The sequence below is a fragment of the Hemiscyllium ocellatum genome, chromosome 3 (assembly GCF_020745735.1).
Source record: "Hemiscyllium ocellatum isolate sHemOce1 chromosome 3, sHemOce1.pat.X.cur, whole genome shotgun sequence".
NCBI lineage: Eukaryota > Metazoa > Chordata > Chondrichthyes > Orectolobiformes > Hemiscylliidae > Hemiscyllium > Hemiscyllium ocellatum.
The window spans coordinates 22,143,350-22,168,182 of NC_083403.1; positions in this window are offsets into that span (position 1 = coordinate 22,143,350).

Here is a 24,833-nt window from a genome sequence, read left to right on the forward strand (position 1 = left end):
TGCCCATCAGCCATGATTGAATGGCAGAGTGGACTCGATGGGCTGAATGGCCTTACTTCCACTCCTATGTCTTATGGTCTTATGGAATAAGAACCTCCACATTCAGCTTCAAGACCCCAGCAATTGGAACTAAAGCTAGAACTAAAAAAAGTCCTGGCTTTGTCGTAGTTTCATCCCACCCAATCAAGTTACTTTTATTTTTCAAACATTTTTTTAAAAAACCTAAGCTGCTTACTTTATTGGCTTTGAAGCAGACTGCTCAGTACCTCTGTCTCAACTTTTCTTCATTAAAACAAACACAAAATACACCTCTTAAAACAATAGTATTGTCACAATTGATGATGACAAGGCAAAGTAGATTCTTCCCTGGTGCTCCACCATCAGTTTGAAATGAAAGTGATCCGGATTTATCCCCAAAAAAATTAGTTTCATCGTAGAATCTTGATAATACATTAAAATATTTCTGTCTTGTTTCACACTGGATCAATTTCAGCAAAATCAAATAACTTCCTTTGCCCCATTGAACGTATACGAATCTCTGAGAGGCAGCTGTTTCTTCCCGGGTGTGCTGAATGCTGGTGAGGATCAGGTACTGACAAAAAATACTGATACCTCAAGTAGGGCTCTTTTTGTACTTTCATGGGGTTTCAGGTGTCAGTGGCAAGACCAGCACATATTATTCATCTCCAACTGCACTTGAGAAGGTTGTAGTGAAGTACCTTCTTGAACTCCTCCAGTCCATGTGGTGTATATGGCACTAACAACCCCTCTAAACTGCATGATCGCACAGGTGTTGGAAGCTTCTGTCCATACTGACTGGCATACTGACACATTGGCTTTGACTTGTGGAAGTTACTGCAGTGCACGGATCTTGGATGCCACACAGACAAAGAAAATCTTACAGAGAATGTTGGGTATCACCCACATCACTATTTTACAAGAACTCATCTATGAATCAGCTGTTGATTATCAGTCTTTAAGTAAATGCACATTTTTATTGTTTATCCCAGTGCTAGATTTTTAAGTAGGTTTCTTACCAAACAAAAGAGATACGTTGCATGTTAAACATTTAAGAAAAGTGCAATTCTGAGTGTTTCAATATCAAACTCATGTTAGTACCTGTTTTCTATTTAATCATTCTTCTCATACCTGCAGTACATAATCAACACCACAATAAGTATGTACAGCAGAAGTAGAGTTTGAACTGATTTTTCCAAATGGCTTTCCTTGTATGATCATTTGTCTTTTTTGTTCAGTACACCCTGTACATTACCAACACAAAACTCTAAGTTAAGCATCAGATACCAACTGCGTGACAGAAGGTGATACAAGTAAATGTAGATAAGCTTTTTAAAAAGTCCCAACCTTTGTTTCAGCCATTGTGAACAATAAGTTGTGGGCAATAAGTTATCACAAACCTAAAAGCCTGCAAATGTCACAGTTAAGGTTGTTTGCATTTGCAGTCAATTAACCTGTAAATATTTGCTAGAGATTAAGATTTTGGATAAACTCTAGAGGCACTTATTTTTCATACACATGATGAAATTTTGCACTAAGTTGACTTGGGTTCTAGAGTAATGGAAAAGTTATAAGCTTGTAACATAATAAAGTGTAATTAAGCTGTTCCATAAACACCTTTTAATATTTTATAAAGTATTGTAGAAAACTAGAATTGAGTGTACTTTCGAGGCAAGCTTGGGAAAATTCAGGATTGTAGGATAAATCAAATGTACAAGTTTTCAGAGATGAAGTACTTAAGAATGAAATGTTTCAGTGCTTTTTCAAGCTTTGTTCAAAAGTTTTGCTTTTGAAGAGAGAGAATGAGAGACATATAGAGGTGGGTGGAAAGGTTCTCACCATTAATCCTAAAAATATTGACTCATTCTTGAGGTATATTTTTATGGACCATTCCCAATCAAGTGGTTTTCCACAACTGCCCAGAGGGCTGCATTTTTGTGGAAGAGATGGGAAGGTTAAGTGGAGAAACAGCCTGACTTGGCAGACTTGCCTCCTTTAAAAACATTTTTGTTTAGGGAGGTGAGGTGAATGGGATTGATTTAAACTATGCTTAAAAACAAGCACATATAAATTACCACATCAAAGCAGACCATCCTTTAAAATTCTCTTAAAACTGTGAATCAAAATGTGAACACAATCCCTGTTAAGAAATCAGCTCAATGATTCATAATAAACACAGTTGTCAAAAAATCCCAGAAATGGAGTCTATTGAAAATGGAAAGAAAAATGACTTTTTGTCCACAAGTTATACCTGTTGTCCTGTCAATCAGAACAATCCCAAGAGAGAATGAACATTTTTCAATCTATCAAAGAAAACTGAAGAGAGATTTGAGCAGTTAAATTGATTCACTTTATTACACGAGCGATTTAATTCAGGGTTGAATGCACAATAACACTGTTTCTCATGGAAAAAAAAGTACTCAAATGCATTTAACACTTGCACAATGCTAATCAACATCACAGTCATCATTGTCCTTTGCAGGACAGAGCCCTATAATTTGTAAACAATACATCCAACATATAACAAAGGGTCAGTTAGACCCGAAACGTCAACTCTTTTCTCTCCTTACAGATGCTGCCAGACCTGCTGAGATTTTCCAGCATTTTCTCTTTTGGTTTCAGATTCTGGCATCCGCAGTAATTTGCTTTTATATAAAATAGGAGATGGCTATGGAGACAAACTTTTATTTCTTATTTCAAAGCTTATCTGACAAAGAATTCCAGGAGCAGGCAGCTGTTTTTTTCCTGGTACTCTATTTGGTACTGGGTTTTCTCCATGTTTCTCTAAGAGGTTGTGAACTGTTTCATGATGTGCGTTTACGTGTATGTATATGTGTAGATACCTTATTCCATATAGTGAAAATCACCAGAAGCAGCAAACTTAGAATTAGTTACCACCAACATTTTGAAATGCTTTTGATGCAGCTTGACTTGGCAAAGATATTTTGGCCTATTGCATTGATTGGCTACTTGACCACATGAAATAGAGAAACATACAAAACAGAAGGAAAAAGCCATTCAGCCCTTGGATCCTGCTCTACCATTCAATATGACAATGGCTGAGCATCCAACTCAGTACCACTTTCTGGTATCTCCCCATAGACCTTGATCCCTTTACCCATAAGAACTATATTTACCTCTTTCTTGCAAACATTCAAGAACCACATTTTGTGGCAGAGAATTACACAGGCTCACTAGTTTCTGGGTGAAGAATTCTTTCCTCTTCTCATTCCTAAACCCCCTACACTATCTCCTTAAACTGTAATCACTGGTTCTGGACTCTGTGGTCATTGGGAACAACCTTGCTATATTTATGCTGTCTGGCCCTGTTAGAATTGCAAAGGTTTCTAGGAGATCTTCCTCATTCTTCTAAACATGAACGACCTACTCTTAACTGGTCCAGTCCCTCTTCATATATCAGTCCTGCCATCCCAGGAATCGGTTTGCTAACCATTTTTTGCACTCTCTTAATGGCCTGAACATCATTCTTCAGGTAAGGAAATCAAAACTGCACACAATACTTCAGGTGTGGTCTCATCTAGGCCCTTACAAGGAGACATCTCTGTTCATGTATTCCAGTTTTCTCACTGTGAAGGCTAACATATCATTTGCCTTTTACACCGCCTGTTGCACCTGCACGCTTGCTTTCAACAATCCCAGCTATTCACAATACGTGTTAATGATTTAGATGAAGGAACTTAGTGCAATACCTCCAGTTTGCAGCTGACACTAAGCTGGGTAGGAAGGTGATCTAAGAGGGCCTTGCTGAGACCATGCCTGAATAATGTGTACAGTTTTTGTCTCCTCATCTAAAGAAAGATTTTCTGACTAAGGAGAGAATACAACACAGATTTACCAGACTGATTCCGAGAATAGCTGAACTGACATATGAAGAGAGACTGAAACAATTAGGATTATAATCACTGGAGTTGAGAAGAATGAGGGGAGACCTCATAGAAACTTAGAAACTTCTAATAAGACTGGACAGGGTAAACACAGGAAGGATGTTCCCATTGACTTGGAAGTTGAGAACATGGGGACTAAGTCTAAGGATAGGGGCAGGTCAAGTAGGACTGAGACAAGGGGAAAAGTCTTTTACCCTGAGAGTGGTGAACCTGTGGAATTTACAGAAAGTTGCAGAAACCTAAATATTGAATGTTTTCAAGGAGTTAGATGTAACCTTTTGGGCTAAAGGGACCAGAGACAAGGAGGCAAAAGCTGTAACAAGATGCTGAGTTGGATGATCAGCTATGGTCATATTGAATGGCAGAGAAGGTTCAAACAGCTGAATGGCCTGTTCCTATTTCTATGTTTCTACATTTGTCTATCTGCAGGAACTCCTCAGTGTAGTATCCAACGCCCAAACATCCTCAGCTGCTGGCATCAGAAGCATATTAAAAGGATTTACAGCCTGATTCTCAGCATATTTGGTTACATTACAATCATACCTTCATCGGTCAGCAAATCCGTGTGTGTGACTTGAATCCAGAAATTTTCACCCAGCTGTAAGGATATCAGGACTTCTCATATTCAATTTACAGAAATCCAGACTGGACAATTAATGGAAAATAAGGAAATGGCAAATGAATTGAACAGATACTTTGCATCAGTCTTCACTGTACAGGAAACCTTTAACATTCCAGATACAGCAATAAGTTAGGAAAAGGCAGGGAGGGAGGAATTCAGGAAAATCACAATCACCTGAGGAGTGGTACTGAGTAAACGATTGTCAACTGCCTATGTCCTGACAGATGCAACCCGAGTGTCTTAAAAGAAGTGGCCATTGGGATAGTTGATTCATTGTTTTTAATCTTCTAAAACTACTTTGATTCAGGATGGTTGCATTAAGTTGTAAGACATTGAATTAAACTCCTTTATTCCAAAAAAGGTAGGATGACAGGAAGCAGGAAACTACAGGTGTTTTAACTTTATATCTGTTAAAAATTACATGACACCAGGTTATAGTCCAACAGGTTTATTTGGAATTAGAAGCTTTCAGAACACTGCTCCTTTGTCAGGTAGGATCATAGGACACAGAATTTATAGGAAAAGATCAAAGTGTTGTACAGCTGATGCGATGTATTGAACGAACCTAGATTGCTGTTAAGTCTTTAATCACGTAGCATGGATTGCAGATTTTGATTCATTAATATGTAAATCCAAGAACTTCGTCCAAGTCACATTCCCAAGATAACTTAAAGTTTTATAAACAAAAAGGTGACACCTCAACTCAGATAATGCTTTAAAGGTGTGAGGTTAGAATCTGTCTATATTCCAAACTTGAGTCAGATGGGTTTTATTTCCAAAGTAGGAATTTATAAAATGTCACATGGACTAACTGACTACAGGTTGTGTATTTTTTGAACAAAATAGAACGTATTTGCAAATATAAATCTGTAAATGCACAATACCTTTTTTTATAACTTGCAAAAAAATCCTTCTGGAGCTAGATTCATATGCTATGTGCAGAATGATGGCATCTTCAAGTTCTTCCGCATTTCAGATACCCAGATCTTAATTCAACTGAAACCAAGGAATGGGCTAAATTCCAGAACTGCTAGGCAAACCATAGATTGAAATAAATTAAAGCAACTCAGTTTCTTTCTAAGACTAAGTGTACAACATTGTTCTCAACAATCTCAATAATTTTAAAAGAAATAAGAATTTTAAATGGATATAAATATTGCCGAAGCTGTCATATTTTGTATGAAATTTGCAAGACCCTGAATTAAAACAATGTCAGCACGGTTACATACAATTGGCAGTATTAAAGTAGAGTTACATGTGCATTCGTGTGTTTTATTGGTGTGGAGAGCTAATGAGACTTGGCTCATGTAAATGCATCATTGAAAATTTATTTGGCTCGAGATTTAGTTAATGTGACCATACTATGTGAAACTCCAATCATTACCTGTTTATGATTTATGACTGTAATTTACAGCAAAAAAATCTTGTAGAACCTGCTACTAATATGACTGGCTCATTATACTAAGACCTGACGTCCCAACACTGCACTTGATCATTCACTGACTGAAGTAAGATTGGTTTTGCAATCAAAATATTTGCAATAAGCATAAATTGCACAATGATTAAGTGGGTATGGTAGTGATTATGATGCTGAACTAGTGACCCAGAGATTGTGAGCGTAAGTCCCTCCATAGCAACCTGTGAAACTGACTGACATAAACACTGCTAGATCCGGACTCTGGTTTATGTCGCATTTAAATTATAAGTTAAAGCTCGAAAGGTCATTGTTGTTGATGAGTCCTTATGGAATTTATCATTAAACATGTTACAAAATTAAACTGTAATTGTTGTGTGAATGTAGCGTGAAAAATGAAGTTAGCTTTAAAGTTATGTCCATGAGTGAAAATGTAGCTATTTTCAGTCATGCAGTTAGCAAGTGCTGCACTTTGCTAATTTTCAGTTTCGAATTCTGCAAAATGTTCAGAATTAATTTCTAAAAGATGCAAAAGTGAACAATACTATTAATTAATTTATATAAAACTACCACCCACTTAGTCAAGTAAGAGCAAGTTAGGGCGAGCAGACATTGTTTTTTCACACATGTTCTTTTACATCTGATTGATTCCATACAACTCCTTCTCCCCTCTTTTCTTTCAATGTACCTCTCTTCGGAAGGCAATAACTCAGGAACAGTATGATTCCACAGAAAATCAACTCAGTGTTCAAATACCATGTCCTTGCTATTATTCATGTGCATGAATACACATTACATATAAATTTTGATTAAAGTACAAATGCTACAGCTCAGACGAGTGATATAATCGCACTCTCCAGCAGGTGTCACCAAACGTTATCATGGTAGACTCCTTGGTTGAATTCGCCTTTAATTCATATGCACTAGAATCAGCTAATTAAGCTTAGGTGAACACCATACTACTGAAAAAGTTTACATTCTAATTAATCAAATGAACTTTGCACACTATATGCGGGGCTAAACAATTGTCGACCATAAGGCAATTATTCAAAAAGTTTGAAGGCAATATTTAATGCAAATATCTCACCACAGCATTTTTCAGCTGTGATCTAAAATCAGTATAAGATATTAAGACTGAGAGGTAAATTCCTACTCCGGCTGAGATCAATGTACAAGATTCTCCCCTCTCCTGAGGCGTTTGGCCCCAGGTTAAACCACCAGCAGTCATCTCTCTTCAATGAGAAAGCAGCCCAAAACATCTGGTAAGACAATGGTGACTTTATGTTGATTATATTACAACTGAAGCACTATTCAATTATCAATGCTAAAGAACAAATCAATCTTACGAATCAAAATATCGTTGCAATATTTCACAACCATTTATGTTTCTAACTTTTGACACTTGGGCACAATAGTACAGTTATTCCTGCTTGTTCTCAATTATCTATAGAAGCAGTAGACGCTTAGTCAATTCTTTGCTTCCAACGTTATAAGAATGAGGCCCTCGGACACAATAGGTTTGCGGGAAGCTTTAACCGCAAAAGTTCATTTCAATTTGAAAGTTAGGCCAGAATGTCAAAAAACAAATCTCTCCTTGTGGGCGGTGCTATTGTAACTTGGTTTAAACTACTTCCTGAAATAGCTGAAGCAGAAAGTATTAAAAAAAAGACCTTTGTGCAATCAGCAGTGAGTGAAGTGTGGCAGTTTAAGTGTATGAGTTTAAGAGTTAATCTCTTGCCTTAGTATCCAGTACTAATAGCTGCTTGTTCTTTGATAATAATAACTGTTTCAGAGGGTTTAATTCTAAAGGATAGACAGTTGGGTCTCTTTTAGGGCTGAGGAGAGTATCAAGACTCCCTCCTAATGGGTGAGGCTGCTGTAGCCAGAGTGGTTACAGGAGGGGAGGCTAAATGTGTAGGTGAAACTAGGGTGTGTAACGGCTGAGGCAGAGAGTATGTAAAAAAAAAGGACCTCTGTGCAAGCAGTAGGAGTGCAGCTGACAGTGAATGGAGTTGAGTGAGGAAGTAAGTGACTGAGATGTTTGTATCTGCTGTTTGGTTTTCCTAGCAACTTTCACAGTTCAGTGGGGACTGCAGCAGAACAAGTTCAAGAGCTGGGAGATTATTAAGGGATCAACTGAGAAGCACCCGGGATAAGTAACAGCCAGAGATTAAGGTAGGGAGACTGAAGTGAAGCTGGAGGGAGAGTCTTTAAGACCAAGTAATTAGACAAGTTATGGCAGGTGAGGTCAGCCGAGTAAAATATGTGACCTTTCATATGTTATATATATAGGAAGTCATGGACCTGACAAGTGTCCTAGATTACCATGTGTGCAGAAACTTGAACTCTGTGTTTTGGCGGTCAAGTGGTGACTGGAGACACTGGTAGATCCATGAGGCTGAGAGGTACATGGAAAGCATGTTTATAGTGGTGGGCATACCACAGCTCAAGGGATTAGAGGAAAGAAGGGAACGTGTTACCATCAGACAAAGAAGATCAGGCAGGTAGTGCAGGAATCGCCAGGGGTCTGGTTCACAAATTGGTTTTCCATTTGGAAGCTGATGTGGGTGCTGGTTCTTCAAGGAAGTGTCGACTGAGCCAAACCTCTGTCATGACAAGCAGTCCCACAGTACAGGAGAAGAGAAAGAAGAAAACAGAAAAAATAGTGATAGGAGATTCACTAGTTAGGGGAACAGACAGGCATTTCTGCAGCCATTGACAGGACTCCAGGATGGTGCTATTACCTCCATGGTGCTGGGATCTGGGATGTCACTGAATGACTTCCTGGAGGGGAAATATGATAAGACAGAGGTTATGGTACACACCGGTACCAATGAAATAGATAGAACAGGGATGTGGCCTTGCTCAAGAGTTCTGGAAATTCAACAGTACACTAAACAGCATCCTTTCAAAGGTTGTAATCTTTGGCTTAATCTCAGTGTCATATGTTAACAAATACAGAAATAGGAGAATAGGACAGATGAATGCGTGACTCAAGGGCTGGTGCATGAGGGAGGGTTTTAGACTTCTGGATCACTGAGACCATTTCTGGGGAAGGTAGGACCTATACAATTGGGACAGTCTGAACCCAAATTAGAATGGGACCAACATCCTTGCGGGTTTTCTAATGCTGTTTGGAGAAATTTAAACTAGTTCAAGAGGGAGCAAAGTATTAGTATGATAGGGACATGGCATACTTTAATAAGGAACTAAGGCATACAGAATTCAGGCATGTTGCATTCCAAAGGAGTAAGGCAAGGCTGGATGGCATCTACTTTAATGCTAGGAGTATCATAGGCAAGACAGATGTGTTAAGGGTGTAGATTGACATGCGGAATTGCAATGTTGTTACCGTCATGGAGACATGGTTGAGGGAGGGGGAGGACTAGCAACTCAATATTCTGGGAATAGGATCTTCAGGCAGGGGTAAAAGAGAGCTTGGTGTCATCTAATAAGTTAAGGAGTGAGTTACTGCAGTAAAGGGGGAACTTGGAAGGATTGTCAAATGAGGCTTTATGGGTAGACTTTAGGAATTAAAAAGGAAGCAGTCACACCTCTGGAAGTATACTGCAGACCTTCCCAGCAGTCAGGCAAAGGTGAGGACTGCAGATGCTGGAGATCAGAGTCCAGATTAGAGTGATGTTGGAAAAGCACAGGAGGTCAGGCAGCATCCGACAAGCGGGAAAATCGACACTTCGGACAAAAGCCCTTCATCAGGAATGAGGCTGGGAGCCTCTGAGGTGGAGAGATAAATGGCAGGGGGTGGGACTGAGAAGAAGGTAGCTAAGAGTGCAATAGGTGGATGGAGGTGGGGATGAAGATGATAGGTCAGAGGGGAGGATGGAGCGGATAGGTGGGAAGGAAGATTGGCAGGTAGGACAGGTCATGAGGATGGCGTTGATCTGGCAGTTTGGATGGAGGTGAGGGAAGAGGTGTGGGCACAGGTTTTGCATTTCTGCGGTGGCAGGGGAAGGTGCCAGGAAGGGAGGGTGGGGTTTTGGGGGCGTGTGGACCAGACCAGGTAGTTTACATCTTCAGCCCCACCCCCATTCATCCATTGTACTCTTTGCTACCTTCCCCCACCCTCCTCTCTGACCTATCACCTCCATCCCCACCCCCATTCACCTATTGTACTCTATGTTACTTTCTTCCCACTCCCACCCCCCTCTCATTTATCTTTCCACTCTGCAGGCACCCTACCTCTATTCCTGATGAAGGGCTTTTGCCCGAAACATCGATTTTCCTGCTCCTCCTGACCTGCTGTGCTTTTCCAGCACCACTCTAATCTAGACTCTGGTTTCCAGCATCTGCAGTCCTTGTTTTTACCTAACTTGGCAAATTGCTGAGTCAAAATTGGCTGAGTAGTAGGAGATGGTGGCTGGAGTCCAATTTTGTTACACAGTCTGTTCTCTTATTTATGGTGATATACAAACGATAGAGAAGAAGGTGTGGGGTGTGGTGGATGATATGAAGATTATTTGACAGTGAGGAACAAGGTTTCAGATTATAGGAGGGTATAGCTGGACTGGTCAAATGGGCAGATCAGTGGCAGAAAGAACTTAATCCTGAGAAGCATACAGTTTGGAAGAGGTAAGACAACAAGGGACTACTCAATGAATAAAAAATGAGGTCTGCAGATGCTGGAGATCACAGCTGCAAATGTGTTGCTGGTCAGGCAGGATACTAGGAATAGAGAGATTTTTGGGTGTTTGTCCATAAATCTCTGAAGGTGGCTTTACAGGTTGCTAAGGCATATGGGATAATTGTCTTAATCAGTTGATGCATAGATCACAAAATCAGGAAGGTTATGTTGGAGCTGTACAAATTTGGTTTGGCCACAGCTAAAGTACTGTATGCAATTACGGTCACACTAAAAGAAGGATGTAATTGCACTCGAGGGGTTGCAGAGGAGGTTCACCAGTATGTTGCCTGGAGAATTTTAACTATGAAGAGAGGATGTATAAGTTCAAGTTTTCTTTGGAGCAGAGATGGCTCAGGGAGGACTTGATTAAGGTGCATAAGATTGAGGGGCATGGAAATTTCAGGAAAGCACAGTCAAGAAAGCACACTAATGCTTCTAATTCCTTAGAAGGCTAGGAAAATTTGGCATGTCACAATGACTCCTTAATTTTTATAGATGCACATAAAAAGCATCCTATCTGCATGCATTACAGCTTGGTATGTTAGCTGGATTGCACAAGACCACAAGAAATTAGAATTGTGAACGCAGCCCAGTCCATCACAAAAACCAGCCACCTTTCCATTCACTCTGTCTACATTTGCCACCCCTCCCCGCCACCTTACCCCAGTTCCAACCTGCCAGCTCAGCACTATCATCATGACCTGTCCTACTTGCCAATCTTCCTTCTTACCTATCCGCTCCACCCTCCTCTCCGACTTATCACCTTCATCCACCTATTGCACTCCTAGCTGCCTTCTCCCCAGCCCCACCCCCTCCCATTTATCTCTCCACCCCGGAGTCTCCCGGCCTCATTCCTGATGAAGGGCTTTGCCCAAAACATCGATTTTCCCTGCTCCTCGGATGCTGCCTGACCCGCTGATCTCCAACATCTGCAGGCCTCACTTTCACCTTTATTTGCCACGGTCTCGGGAAAGCAACCAACATAAACAAAGACCCCTCCTATCCCAGTTATTCTCTTTTCAACCCTCTTACATTAGGCAGAAGATACAAAAGTTTTAAAACATGTGCCAATAGATTAAAGAACAGCTTCTTCCCCATTGTTATCAGATTTAGGAATAGACCTCTCTTATATTAGCATTTATCTTTTTTTGCATCTTCTCTGTAGGTCTAACACTATATTCTGCATCCTGTTCTATTACCTGATGTAGTTATGTAAGGTATAATTTGTCTAGTGTTATGGACTAGACCAGACTCCTCAAAACATTTTTAAGCAGGCAGCACAGACCATAACTTTGCTATTTGTTTAGCTCGGTGTATAGTGGATATTCCTGGTGTAAATTAGCTGGGTCATGCACCAGGTTTTCAACAAACAAGACTTATTTACAAAATGACAGAATGAAACATAAAGCACCAAAAACAGAATACTGCCTAACTTATCCTATCCAAACCTGGCTTAACTATTGCTCTTCTGAAAATATGTGCAACAGTCCTAAGAAACAAACCCCTTAAATACAGTAAAAATGTAACCGAGGCTTACAAGTCCAAGTTGGAAGGCCAGAAGCAGACAGCGAAGTTCCACACTCAACTGTGACTGACTCCAGCAGCCTTTCTTCACACACACACACTGAACTGCCCCAAAACCCTCAGCTGCCAGGACTGGCCATATCCCTTTCAGAATACAAGCTATTTCTAAAAGATGAAAGCCTTTGGCCTGTAGTGTCATTTGTTCAGGGGTTAACAATAAGGGTCCCAAATAAATCATTCATCTCTACACCAACTCAGCCGGTTTGGAGCCTGGATTGTTTTATGACCCTTCTGAAAAAAAATCAAGGGCATTGAAACCTTGTAACAGAACCAGTACTGTGACACTGGGTAGCATGTAAAACAGTACTTTTTACTGTATCTTGGTGCATACGACAATAATAAATCAAATCAAAGGGTACTCAGGAAGTAGCTGTTCCTCTGAGTTGAAGGGTTAATAACAAGAGGCCATAAGGTGAAAGGCAGGAGGTTTAGAAAATGGAATATAGAACAGCACACCACAGGTCAGGCCCTTCTACACTGACCATGACGCCAACTGCCTGCACATGGTCCATATCCATTTCTTGCTGAAGTAAGATTGGTTTTGCAAAATGCCTCTTAAACATTGCTATTGTACCTGCTTCTACCACCTCCTCTGGCAGCATTTTCCAGACTCCAACCACTGTCTGTGTTTTTTTTAAAAGCCTGTCTTGCAAATGTCCTTTAAGCTTAAGCTCCCTCATCTTAAACCCATACCTCCTTATATTTGACATATCCACCTTGGGGACAAAATACTCCAACAATCCAACCTAACCATGCCTCTCATAACTTTATATACTTTATATGCCCCTCAGCCTCTGACTTTCCATTGAAAACAATTCAACTACATCCTGTCATTCCTTCTAGCTAATACACTTCACTCCTGGCAAAATCCTAGTAAATCCATTTTGCATCCTCTCCTTCATCCATAGCCTTCCTATAATGTGGTAACCAGAACTCCACGCAATACTCAAAACCTTGCCTAAAGTTTTGCACAGCTTCAACACCACTGGCCAATTTTTATACTCAGTACCCTATCGATAAAGGCAAGCATGCCTTCTGCCTTCTTTACCATGTTATCCATAATGTGTTTCCATTTACAGGGAACTATGGACTTTCCCCAAGATCCCTCTGTGCTTCAATGCTCCTTAGGCTGCTGTCACTTCCTGTATACTTACCTTTATCTCTGAAAATGCATCACTTAACCATCCCAAAATCAAACTGAGGTAATCTATTTCCTAGATGTTCTGAACAAATTATTCTTGCATCTAATTGCATCCAGCAGTTCTGCGAACCAACAAAAACTTCCCAATCTATGTGTTTTTCCTCTAAGCAAAAAGAACTGATCCTTCCAAATAGAAAGCAAGCTAATGCCTTTCAATGTTCATTCTGCTGGATCATAAAACTCTCACAACGCAAACAAGTTCCAATATTACTCTAAGAATTGTCTCTCTCATACTTGCTTAAAAATATCATGGCTCCAAAATGACTGATAAGTTAACCATTAAACACTCTCAAACAGAAAGACCAAACCCCCACATGCCACTTCTTTAAAATTCAAAGTCTAAAATAATTTATGTGTATGAATCACTGACCTTACATCACATAAACATACAGACATATTATTTACAACTTATATATGATTGCAATTTTGTTGCCCACTCTGCAACAGAATTGCAAGCCACTCACAATCTGCTCAATTCAACATGCAATGAACTTTGCTAAAGCAAAACTCATATCAATTCATATAATTTAGCCAAATATTCTACCTCAAATGTGCAAGGAAACTGAGATTCCAGAATATGTTAAGCAATTCCACTATCTTGGCAGCTAAGTCTCTCAAAAGGTACAATTAATAAGGATATCAAACACTGGATTAGCTGTGCCAGGTCAGCATTCCACAAACTACAGCAGCAAGTGTTTGACAACAAGTACATCAAGGAATCAATAAATGTCCCACCAACTGTCACCACACTCCTGCACTGCAATGAAACCTGGATTGTGTACCTGTGACACCTAAGTGGGTTAAAGTAATATCACTCTGCATCATTATGATTCAATGGGAGGACCATTGAACCATCACTGTTTTTCTGGAAACCAGTTCCACAAACAATCAGTCTAAACCCTGACAAAATTTAACTACAATGGACTGGAAAATCTTTCTCGATGGCTGTAACGCATCTCCTGTACAAAGTTCTATTTTCACAACTATTAAAAGGTCAGTGTCCAGGGGAGAACAAAGAAAATGCCTCAAAAACAGTATGGGATTCTTTTTGAAGTGGATAACATTGACCTGAATGACTGGGAGGCGCTTGATATCAATTGTTTAAAATGCCGAGAATTTGTCCTTTGGACTGCACTATGCTTTCAGTCATATGTTGATGATGAGATACAGCAACAGCACAGGAGGAAAGGAATGGAAGCAAATCCTGCATTCCGGATTTCATTACCTTGTGAAATATCCTGTCCCATGTGCTCAAAAATCTATGGTTCGGGAATTGGCCCATTCAGTCAAATTAAGATCAACCATAAAAACTTGTGACATCATATTTGATCAGGGATAACCACCACCATGAAGAAGTGCTGGCTTTGTAAGGTGCTGTCTGATGTGGTTATCAAGTAGCTGCAGTGAACGTTGTAGATAATATACACTGCTACAATTGTGTGCCGGGGCACAGGGACCCGATATTTGATAAATGCATTGGAGATCAAGCACCCTATGTGGCCTTGCTAACCTGTGGCACAACTTTTAGTAATTGGTACATTTGTACATTGAGGTTTCTTTGTTCCTTTGCCCCACCAAAATGTGCACTGCCCGATCTCTCTATCTTACCAAACTGAATGACTCACATTTACCTATGTTGACCTTCATTCACCAATTATTTGCTTGTCCTGCCAGTTTATTATGTCCTTGTGTAATTTGTTGCAGACCTCCTCACTGCCATTACAGAACTTAGAACAATACAGCGCAGAACAGGCCCTTCGGCCCTTGATGTTGCGCCGAGCTGTGAACTACTCTCAGCTCGTCCCCCTACACTATCCCAAAATCATCCATGTGCTTATCTAAGGATTGTTTAAATCTTCCTAATGTGGCTGAGTTGACTACATTAGCATGTAGGGCATTCCATGCCCTTACCACTCTCTGCGTAAAACCTGCCTCTGACATCTGTCTTAAATCTATCACCCCTCAATTTGTAGCTATGCCCCCTCGTACAAGCTGACGTCATCATTCTAGGAAAAAGATTTTCACTGTCTGCTCTATCTAATCCTCTGATCGTCTTGTATGTCTCTATCAAATCCCGTCTTAGCCTCTTCTTTCCAATGAGAACAGGTTCAAGTATCTCAGCCTTTCCTCATAAGACCTTCCCTCCAGACCAGGCAACATCGTGGTAAATTTCCTCGGCACCTTTTCCAATGCTTCCACATCCTTCCCGAAATATGGGGACCAGAACTGTACATAATATTCCAAGTGTGGCCGCACCAGCGTTTTGTATAGTTGCAGCATGATATTGCGGCTCCGAAACTCAATCCTACCCAATTTGGTGTCTTGTTAAAATTAGATATGCTGCTTTTGATTCCAAACTCCAAAGTATTAATATAAATTATGAACAGCACTGATGCTTATAGAGACCCACTTTCCACCTTCTGCTGCTCTGAATGACTAACCATTTACACCTGCTGTACTGCTTTTAGAACAAAACTCGAATTAGCCCCAGTGACTGTTACCTGGTTACTCCTACTTTATGCTTTCTGTCTTAAAGTCATCCACATTGCCACATGTCATCTGACTCTACAATCCTTTTCCAAGGCTGTTTGAAAATCTAGCAAATTACATTTACTGCATAACCATTGCATTCTCACTCTGATACAAAGTTGACCAATTAGTTTTTCTGTTTTGAAATCCAGATTGGCATCTCTATGCTAGGGGATCAAAGGAGGAGATAAAGGTGGATCGTTCACGCAGAACTTTGGGCAGATGATGTTTGGAAATGCTTCAGCCTTATCTTTTGTACTCACATGCTGGGTTTTACATTCAATGAGTTTGGGAAATTTGTAAAGCTTGTTCCTCAGGTTAGTTAACAGATCACTATCATTTACCACCTGATGCCCCAGGAACACATAGCTTTGTTCTGATCCTTGGATTTTGTAATAGCTTAGTTCTGCATATAGCATGTCAGTTTTATAGCTTGGCATGTAGTTCTATGTTTCAACTTCATGGAGTTGGCAACTCCTTTATAGGTAGGTCTGTCTTAATCATGCTTCTCCAGGCATGATCTCTATGTATCTAGTCACCATGATTGATGGTAATAGTTAAGTGGGGGATGTACTGGGCCAAGTGTTTACACATTGTGATGGGATTCAATAAAGCTGCGTTGATGGCCCACAGTATCTCATGGATCCTCAATTTTGACATGTTGGATATGTACTGAATCTCTCCCGTTCACCAAGGTGGCACAGTGAAAGATGATGCTTTATTATAAAGCCAAGATTTTGCCTCTACATGGACTTTGCAGAGATCATTCCTACCAATGCTGTCATAAGCAGAGGCATCGGTGACAGGTGGATTGATAAGACAAAGATCAAATGGGTATTTTTTCTCTCTTTTTGGATTTTTTTCACCACCTGCCATTTGTAGGATTGAGTCATTTTTCAATAACTAATTATTTTGACATGATTAAGCAAGTAAGGAATTGAATTATACATTGCTTCATTGTGGTTAGTTGTAAAACATTTTCTGTGATGAAGAAATGCATTTGGCCCTTTGGCCCACGTAAGAGTAAGGTCATGGGCTCATGGTTGCATTAACAGCTCAAGCAAATGCAAGCCATAGCTAACATATGCAAAAATGTTTTGATGTAAAAGGCTGCTAAGCAAATACATAGCTATACTTTCAATTGGTTCAGTCATTTCTAAAAATTTTGTATCTGCTATGGCAGTTCCTGTTTCTACTAGTTTCATAGGCAGTGAGGGATGCATATGTGCGTGTTGTCTGTATTGCGTGGGTGAGAGAGAGTGCATATGTATGTATATAAAAACACACATACATATAGATGGATGATAGTCAATCACTGGGACATGACATTACATACTCTGAAAACACACGCACATCTTTCATTGGAGCCACTGAATTGGCATTAAGCCAAAGCCAGCATAAAAGTCCACCTATAGCAGCTCAGGTCAACCAACAATCCTCCAACATCCAATCATAATTCACATGATTTTGAAATCCACTGATGACTTGCAACTGGGACCTTACACTTGATCTTAGTAAAAAAGCTGAGAAGCCAAAACTGGAGGGCACCAACATCCTGGCAAAGAGATTTGCTAGTGCACTTGGGAGGGTTTAAACTAATGTGGTAGGGGGATAGGAATCAGAGCAGTAGGTCAGCAAATGAAATGGCTGGGGGGAGTCTGAAACTACGGCCAAAAAGACTAAGAGGAAGAAGAGACAAGGCGAGGTTACTGGTTGCAGCAGGACTAGCAATCTAGGCGTATTTGTTTTACAGTGAGGAATATGACAGTTAAAGCTTAAGAATTTAGAGCTTTGATTAATACATATGATTATAACATTTTAGCTATAACGGAGATTTGGTTGAGAGAGAGACAAAACTGGCAGCTAACCACTTCAGAATTTAGATGCTTCAGGTGAGATAGAGGGGGATGCAAAAGAGAAGAGAAGACAGAAGATCACAGCTGTACTGAGGAAGAATATCTTGGACAGCTTGTCCAATTAGGCCATATAAGTAGAGCTTAGAGTAGTGTGATGATGCTGCTCCTTCAACAAGGTTATGTTGTCCTTGGGATTTTTCAGAGAGAATTTAAATGCAGAGCCTCCGGCAGAACGAGTTTTTATGGGCTTTAGGGCCAAGTTGATTATAGCTAACAGATACTGCCTCAGGAAAAAGGTTTTCAAGTTTTAAAAAGCACTTGTACAATGAAAGGGGAGTGGTCAGTTCTCCCGGCTCACTTTTCTCTGGTTTGGTTTGGTTTGAGTTTTTAGCAGTCTGGCTGTTCAGAGCAGTCAGTTTTGGTCAAAGAAATAGCTGCATGAAAGAAGGTGTTCCATGCTGAATCTCTCTGCCATCTCCCTTTCTGACATCTCTCCTGTAAGATCTTGTGTTTGATTTTTACCTTTCTTGCCGGGGTGTTTATAGGGATTTGTTGCAAACAGTTGGAACAGCATCATTAAGTAGGGATGATCTTGTTGAGTTTTGGATAGGTTAAGTTATTTTATATTCTGTTCTCTTTTGTTTGTGTTTCATTTGGTAATCTTGCAAACAAGTTCTGTTTTGTTTAAAACTAAGTGGTTGGACTAAATGCATCACTCCTGGAATATCCACTGTACACTTGCTTAAAACAACTAGGAAAGTTAGGGTACAGGCTACTTTCTTGAAATGTTTTGAGAGGGTCTGGCCTGGTTCACAATAAATTTGGGGTTCTTTGTGAGATTTGTTCTATAGTTCTGATTTGGGACTATAGTTCCAGAGTTGCTGGACTCAAAGGCAGTGAGTGTTAGGTGTTAATGTCTTTTATTCGAGATATTGAATTTGGTTGGTTTAAAAATTTCAGTCACTAATAGTTTCTCGGGGTGGAAGAAGTGATTTTGAGGGTTTTGGAAAAGGTGATTAAGGCCAAGATGCTGGAATTAGCAGATAATCTGGTGTTGGAGCTCCTCCTTCTGTGAGGAAAGGAGAGATAATTACAGCAGTAGCTCAGCATTCAAATAAACTGGAAACACCTTCAGAATCTTTGCAGATGGCAAAAGTTCAATTGAAAATGAAGCAGCTTGAGTTAGAGGCAAAAGATAAGGAAAGAGCAACAGAGATGAAACAGTTTGAATTACGATTAAAAACAGAGGAGAGAGAGAAGAGAGAAAGAGGAAAGGCAAAACAGTAAAGAAAGAAAGAGAGGGAGCTTCAACTTCAGAAATTGGCAGTTAGACAGGAAAGTCAGCTAAAAAGGATGGAGATGAAGGCTGAAGGTAAGCTTAGTGAGGAAGGGAGAGAGGATGAGCAAATTCTTGGTTGCCAAAGGTCTAAATTTGATGAGAAGGATCTGGAAGCCTTTTTCACCTCATTTGAAAAGGTGGCTAAACAAATGCAGTGGCCAGTGACCATGTGGCCAAACCAAATCTTGTAGGTAGACCTAGTGAGGTATTTGCATCACCATCAGAAGAGGTAACTGAGACACATAAGGAGGTGAAGAAAGCCTTCTTAAGTGCCAATGAGCTTGTGCCAGAAGCCTACAGGCATTTCAGGAATCGAAGGAGGGACCCTGGTCAAACCTACATTGAGTTTGAAAGGATAAAACAAAGTAAATTTGATATGTGGATAAGGATAGTAAAAATAGAGCAAACTTATGACACTCTGAGGGAGACAATGATTTTGGAGGAGTTCAAAAATTCACTTCCTGAAGTAGTGAGAACTCATATGGAAGAGCAGAGAGTTAAAATAGTAAGATTAGCAACTGAAATGGCTGATAATTATGAGTTGGGCCATAAATCAAAGTTTGGGTTCTAAAATCCATTTCAATCTGTGAGGGATAGAAATTGGAGAAAAGAGAAATTCTCACATGGTAAGGGAAAGGTAGATCTCTGTGAAGATCATAAGGATAACTTACCACAGGGTAAAAAGAAAACTCTTGAAGGGGAAAGAGAATTTAAAAAGCTCCAGTGTTTTCATTGCAATAAAGTAGGTCACATGAAATCACAGTTTTGTTTGGTTAGGAAAAGTACTGGGAAGCCAGATGTAGGAAAACAGGATAAGCCAGTTAATTTGTTGGAGTAGTCATGGAAAGTACAGTGGAGGCAGAAAGCTGCACCAGAATGTACAATCTGGTTGGAGTTTGGTTAAGGAGAAAGTGCCAGATCTTCTTAAACCATATACCTGTGAAGGTAAAGATATTTTGCACAGACCAGAAGCAGCAGGTGAAGGAGTTACCATTTTAAGAGGTACGGGATCCTCTCAATCTTTGATGTTGAAAGATGAGGATATATATCTAACTCTGAAGGACTATTGCCAGAAAAAGTGCTGCTAATGGGAATTCACGGTGAGTCAAGAAGTGCTCAATTATGTAGAGTAAGGTTAGAGGTTAGAGCGTTCAGTGACGAGTGGAGAAATCACTAGGAGCACTAGACAAACTCTCAGCTCCAGGAATACAATTTGTGCTTGCTAACGATATACACAGCTGCCTGCTGTGGTTGAAAAGTCAGTGGAAACTCAGACAATTGAACTATTGCAGGAAGCATATCCTGTGATTTTTCTTGACTGTGTGGTAACGAGGTCACAAAGTCATCAGTTGAAACAGAAAAGTTCAAAGAGTACAGATAAGAAAGTTCAAGAGGAAATAGCAGAGACCCTGTTTGATCAAATGGTTGACACAAAGCAGGAGCAGATAGATGACAAAATAGACATCTTTAGCTCAGATAAATTAGCTGAGTTTCAGCAGAAAGGTGAAAATTTAAAGCAATTGTGTCAAAAATTGCTTCCTGGTCAACATGCAAGGTGGCCTTAGCTCCTTTGATAGTCCCCAGACCTTCCTGAAAATCTCCTGAGTATTTGATGAGGACTTCACTCAGGCAGGTGTTTTCTCATCGAAAATGTTGAGCCAATCAAGGTGAATCTTTCTCAACCAATTTCTCCCTATCAGGCTTGGGCACAAGCCTTTTACTACAGTCAGTGGTAACTGAACCAGCCGCTTCTCAGCCGAGACCAGAACCAAAGTTATACCCTTAATCTGTAAAGGTTCCCTGGTATAAGTTCTCAGGCTAACCAAAGTCTTATGTAAACTTAAGAATTGGAGTCCAGAGCAAATTTTGTTGAAGACTGGCTCTGCAATCACTCATATACCCGTGCTGGTATCAAGCTCCATTAGAACCTGGTGAGCATTTAACCAGACCTTTATTTTGATTGGTTTTGATTTGGATCTTGCTAAGTAACTTAACTATTCCAAGACAGATACAGGTGAGCTTTCCAATGTGTAGTCTCCTGGATAGCAGCTTATGAGTCCTCTTTGAATGGACTAAAACGTCAGCAAAGCCAACTAGACTAGTCTTCGAGTGAGTGCAAGCATTTGCTGATTAAGAAAGTGTCTAGCTGTGCAATTTGTGCAAACTTAATTAGACCGTAATTTGTAATTTGCCAAAAGAAAGATCAACAACTTGTAAATTCTGTACTTAGAAGCTTTTGAACAGGCTTATTTTCAAGGAGTGCATTCAGAGAATAGCCAGAGAACAGACTGAGGTAGGCACATAGAAAAGAATCCAACACAGTGAAGCTGAGCACTTGATTGCAATTTAGAATTGAATGCAGGAGTAAAGTGTTTCGCGGAATTCACTGGAGAAAGATGTTAGCATCAATGAAATAGCTGTTTGTTAAGTATACTAGATTTTAAAATAGAAGTAAGGTCTGCAATTTTTGTTCCTGTCTCCAGTCTTTCTTCTCTTTTTTATCTCTCTTTTTAAAAATAGCTTGTACTGTATAAGATTGATACTAGTGTGTAAATAAAAGGAAATAATTCAATAAAACGTAAACAGTAGTCATTAATATATAAATATTGGAAACAGTTGTGGTCCCAGCTCTATTCCCTAATTTAGCAATTTCTCTATTCATGCCATTATCCTACCTCAAACACCAGGGGCTCTTATTTTATGATAACCTTTTGCACGGTAGGTTGGCAAATGCCTTCTGGAAATCCAAATACATCTACCAGTTCTCCTTTTTCTACACTGGTTGAAACTTCCTCAAAACACTCTAGTAAATTAGTTAAAAACAATTTCCCTTTCATGAAGCCATGCTGAGTTTGCTTGATTAGATTATGATTTTCCAAATGTACTGCTATTATTTCCATAATAATTAAGTCAAACTTTTTATAATAACAGATGTCAGGTAATGGGTCTATAGTCACTTTATGTCTTCCTCTCTTTCAGAATAGATGTCTCACCTTGGCAGCTTCAAATCCTCCAGTACTTTTCCAGAATCCAAAGAGTTTTGGAAAATTATAACCAATGCATTCACTATCTCTGTAGTTACTTTTTTCAGTGTTCAAGTAGTAGTGTTCAACTTGTAATTTCAGCAGATAAGTCAGCATTTCAAGGCACTTATTTTGACGAGAGACAGGAAGAGACAGCATATAAACACAACACAAAGTAAGGAAAAAGGGGAAACAAAACATAATAAGGCAAAATCAATGGATTTTTACTTGACTGTGCATAATATTTGGAATTAAGTAATTAAATTAATAGTACAAGGCAGGTTCATGACTATGATCTGATAGTTATTACAGAGACATGGCTTCAAGAAAAATAAAGTTGGGAATTGAACACTGAGGGGGATGTGACATTTTAAAAGGTTAGGAAGGGAAAGGTATTGGGTTGCCCAAATTAGAATGAGATGGAATTTGTACACTAGCAAAAAATGGTCTTGGAATTGATCATATGGAATCATGGATGAGATAAGAAATAGAGCCTAGAGTTGTACAGCACAGAAACAGACTGTTTGGTCCAACTCGCCCATGCCGACCAGATATCCTAAACTGATCTAGTCCCATTTGTCAGCATTTGGCCCATATCCGTCTAGTCCTTCCTATTCATCCAGGTGCCTTTTAAATGTTGTAATTTTACCAACCTCCACTACTTCCTCTGTATTTCATTCCATACACAGACCTGCATGAAAAGGTTGCTACTTAGCTTCCTTTTAAATATTACCCCTCTCATTTTAAACCTTTGGGCTCGAGTTTTAGACTCACCAACCCCACGAAAAATACCTTGACTATTCACCACACCCAAGCCCCCCGTGATTTTATAAATCACTTAGGTAACCCCTTAGCCTCTGACGTTGCAGGGAGAATAGCCCCAGCCTATTCAGCCACTCCTTATTAGCTCAAACCCTCCAAACACTGCAACATCCTTGTATATGTTTTCTGAACCCTTTCCTAACAACATCTTTCCAAAAGCAAGGAGACCAGAATTGAACACAGTATTCCAAAAGCAGCCTAACCAATGTCCTGTACAGCCGCAACATGACATCTCAACTTCTATACTCAATGCACTGACCAATAAAGGCATGCGCAACAAATGCCTTCTTCACTACCCTGTCAACCTTCCAGGAACTGTGAACCTGCACCTAAGGTACATTTGTTTGGTAACCCTCCCCAGGACCCTATAATTTAGTGTATAAGTCCTGTTCTGATTTGCCATACCAAAATGTATCACCTCAGATTTATCGAAATTAAACTCCATCTGCCACTCCTCAGCCCATTGGCCCATCTGATCAAGGTTCTGTTGTACTCTGAAATAACCTTCTTGACTACACCACCAATTTTGGTGTTATCTGCAAACTTACTCATCATTCCTCTTTTATTCACAGACACATCGTTTATATAAATTACAGAAAACAGTGGACCTAGCACCGATCCCTGCAACTTATTAATGGTCACAGATCTCCAGTCTGAAAAACAACCCTCCACCATTAACCTCTGTCTCCTACCTTCAAGCCAATTTTGTATCTTCCTGGATTCTATGTGATCTAACCTTGCCAACCATTGTTGAATGCCTTGCTGAAGTCCATACACACAACACTCCGCCTTCATCAAACTTCTCAGTCACTTCTTCAAAAAAACTCAATTAAGTTAGTAAGACATGATTTCCCATACACAAATACACGTTGACTATCCCTAATCAGTCCTTGCCTTTTCAAATACAGGTAAATCCTGTCCCTCAGAATCCCCTCCCAACAACTTACCCAACACTGATGTCAGGCTCACTGATCATAGTGTCGTAGAGATTTACAGCACGGAAATAGACCCTGTGATGCAACGAGTCCATGCCGACCAAATATCCCAACACCCAGCCCATATTGCTCCAAACCCTTCCTATTCATATACCCATCCAGATGCATTTTAAATGTTGCAATTGTACTACCCTCCACCACATCCTCTGGCAGCCCACTCCACACACACACCATCCTCTGTGTGAAAGAATTGCTCCTTAGGTTTCTTTTATATCTTTCACCTCTCACCCTAAACCTATGCCCTCTAGTTCTGGACTCCCCCCACCCCAGGGAAAACACCTTGTCTATTTACCCTATCCATGCTCCTCATGATTTTATAAATCTCTATAAGGTCAACCCTCAGCCTCCGACACTCCAGGGAAAATAGCTCCAGCCTATTCAACCTCTCCCCATAGTTCAAATCCTCCAAGCCTGGCAATATCCTTGGAAATCTTTTCTGAACCCTTTCAAGTTTCACAACTTCCTTCAGACAGGAAGGAGACCAGAATTGCATGCAATATTCCAAAAGTGTCCGAACCAATGTCCTGTACAACTGCAAAATGACCTCCCAACCCCTGTACTCAATACTCTGACCAATAAAGACAAGTACACCAAACGCCTTCTTCACTATCCTACCTACCTGTGACTCCACTTTCAAGGAGCTATGAACCTGCACTCCAAGGTCTCTTTGTTCAACAACACTCCCAAGGACCTTACCATTAAGTGTATACGTCCTGCTAAGATTTGTCTTCCAAAAATGCAGCACCTCGCATTTATCTAAATTAAACTCCATCTGCCACTCTTCAGCCCATTGGCTCATCTGATCAAGATCCTGTTGTAATCTGAGATATCCTTCTTTGCTGTCCACTACACCTCCAATTTTGGTGTCATCTGAAAACTTACT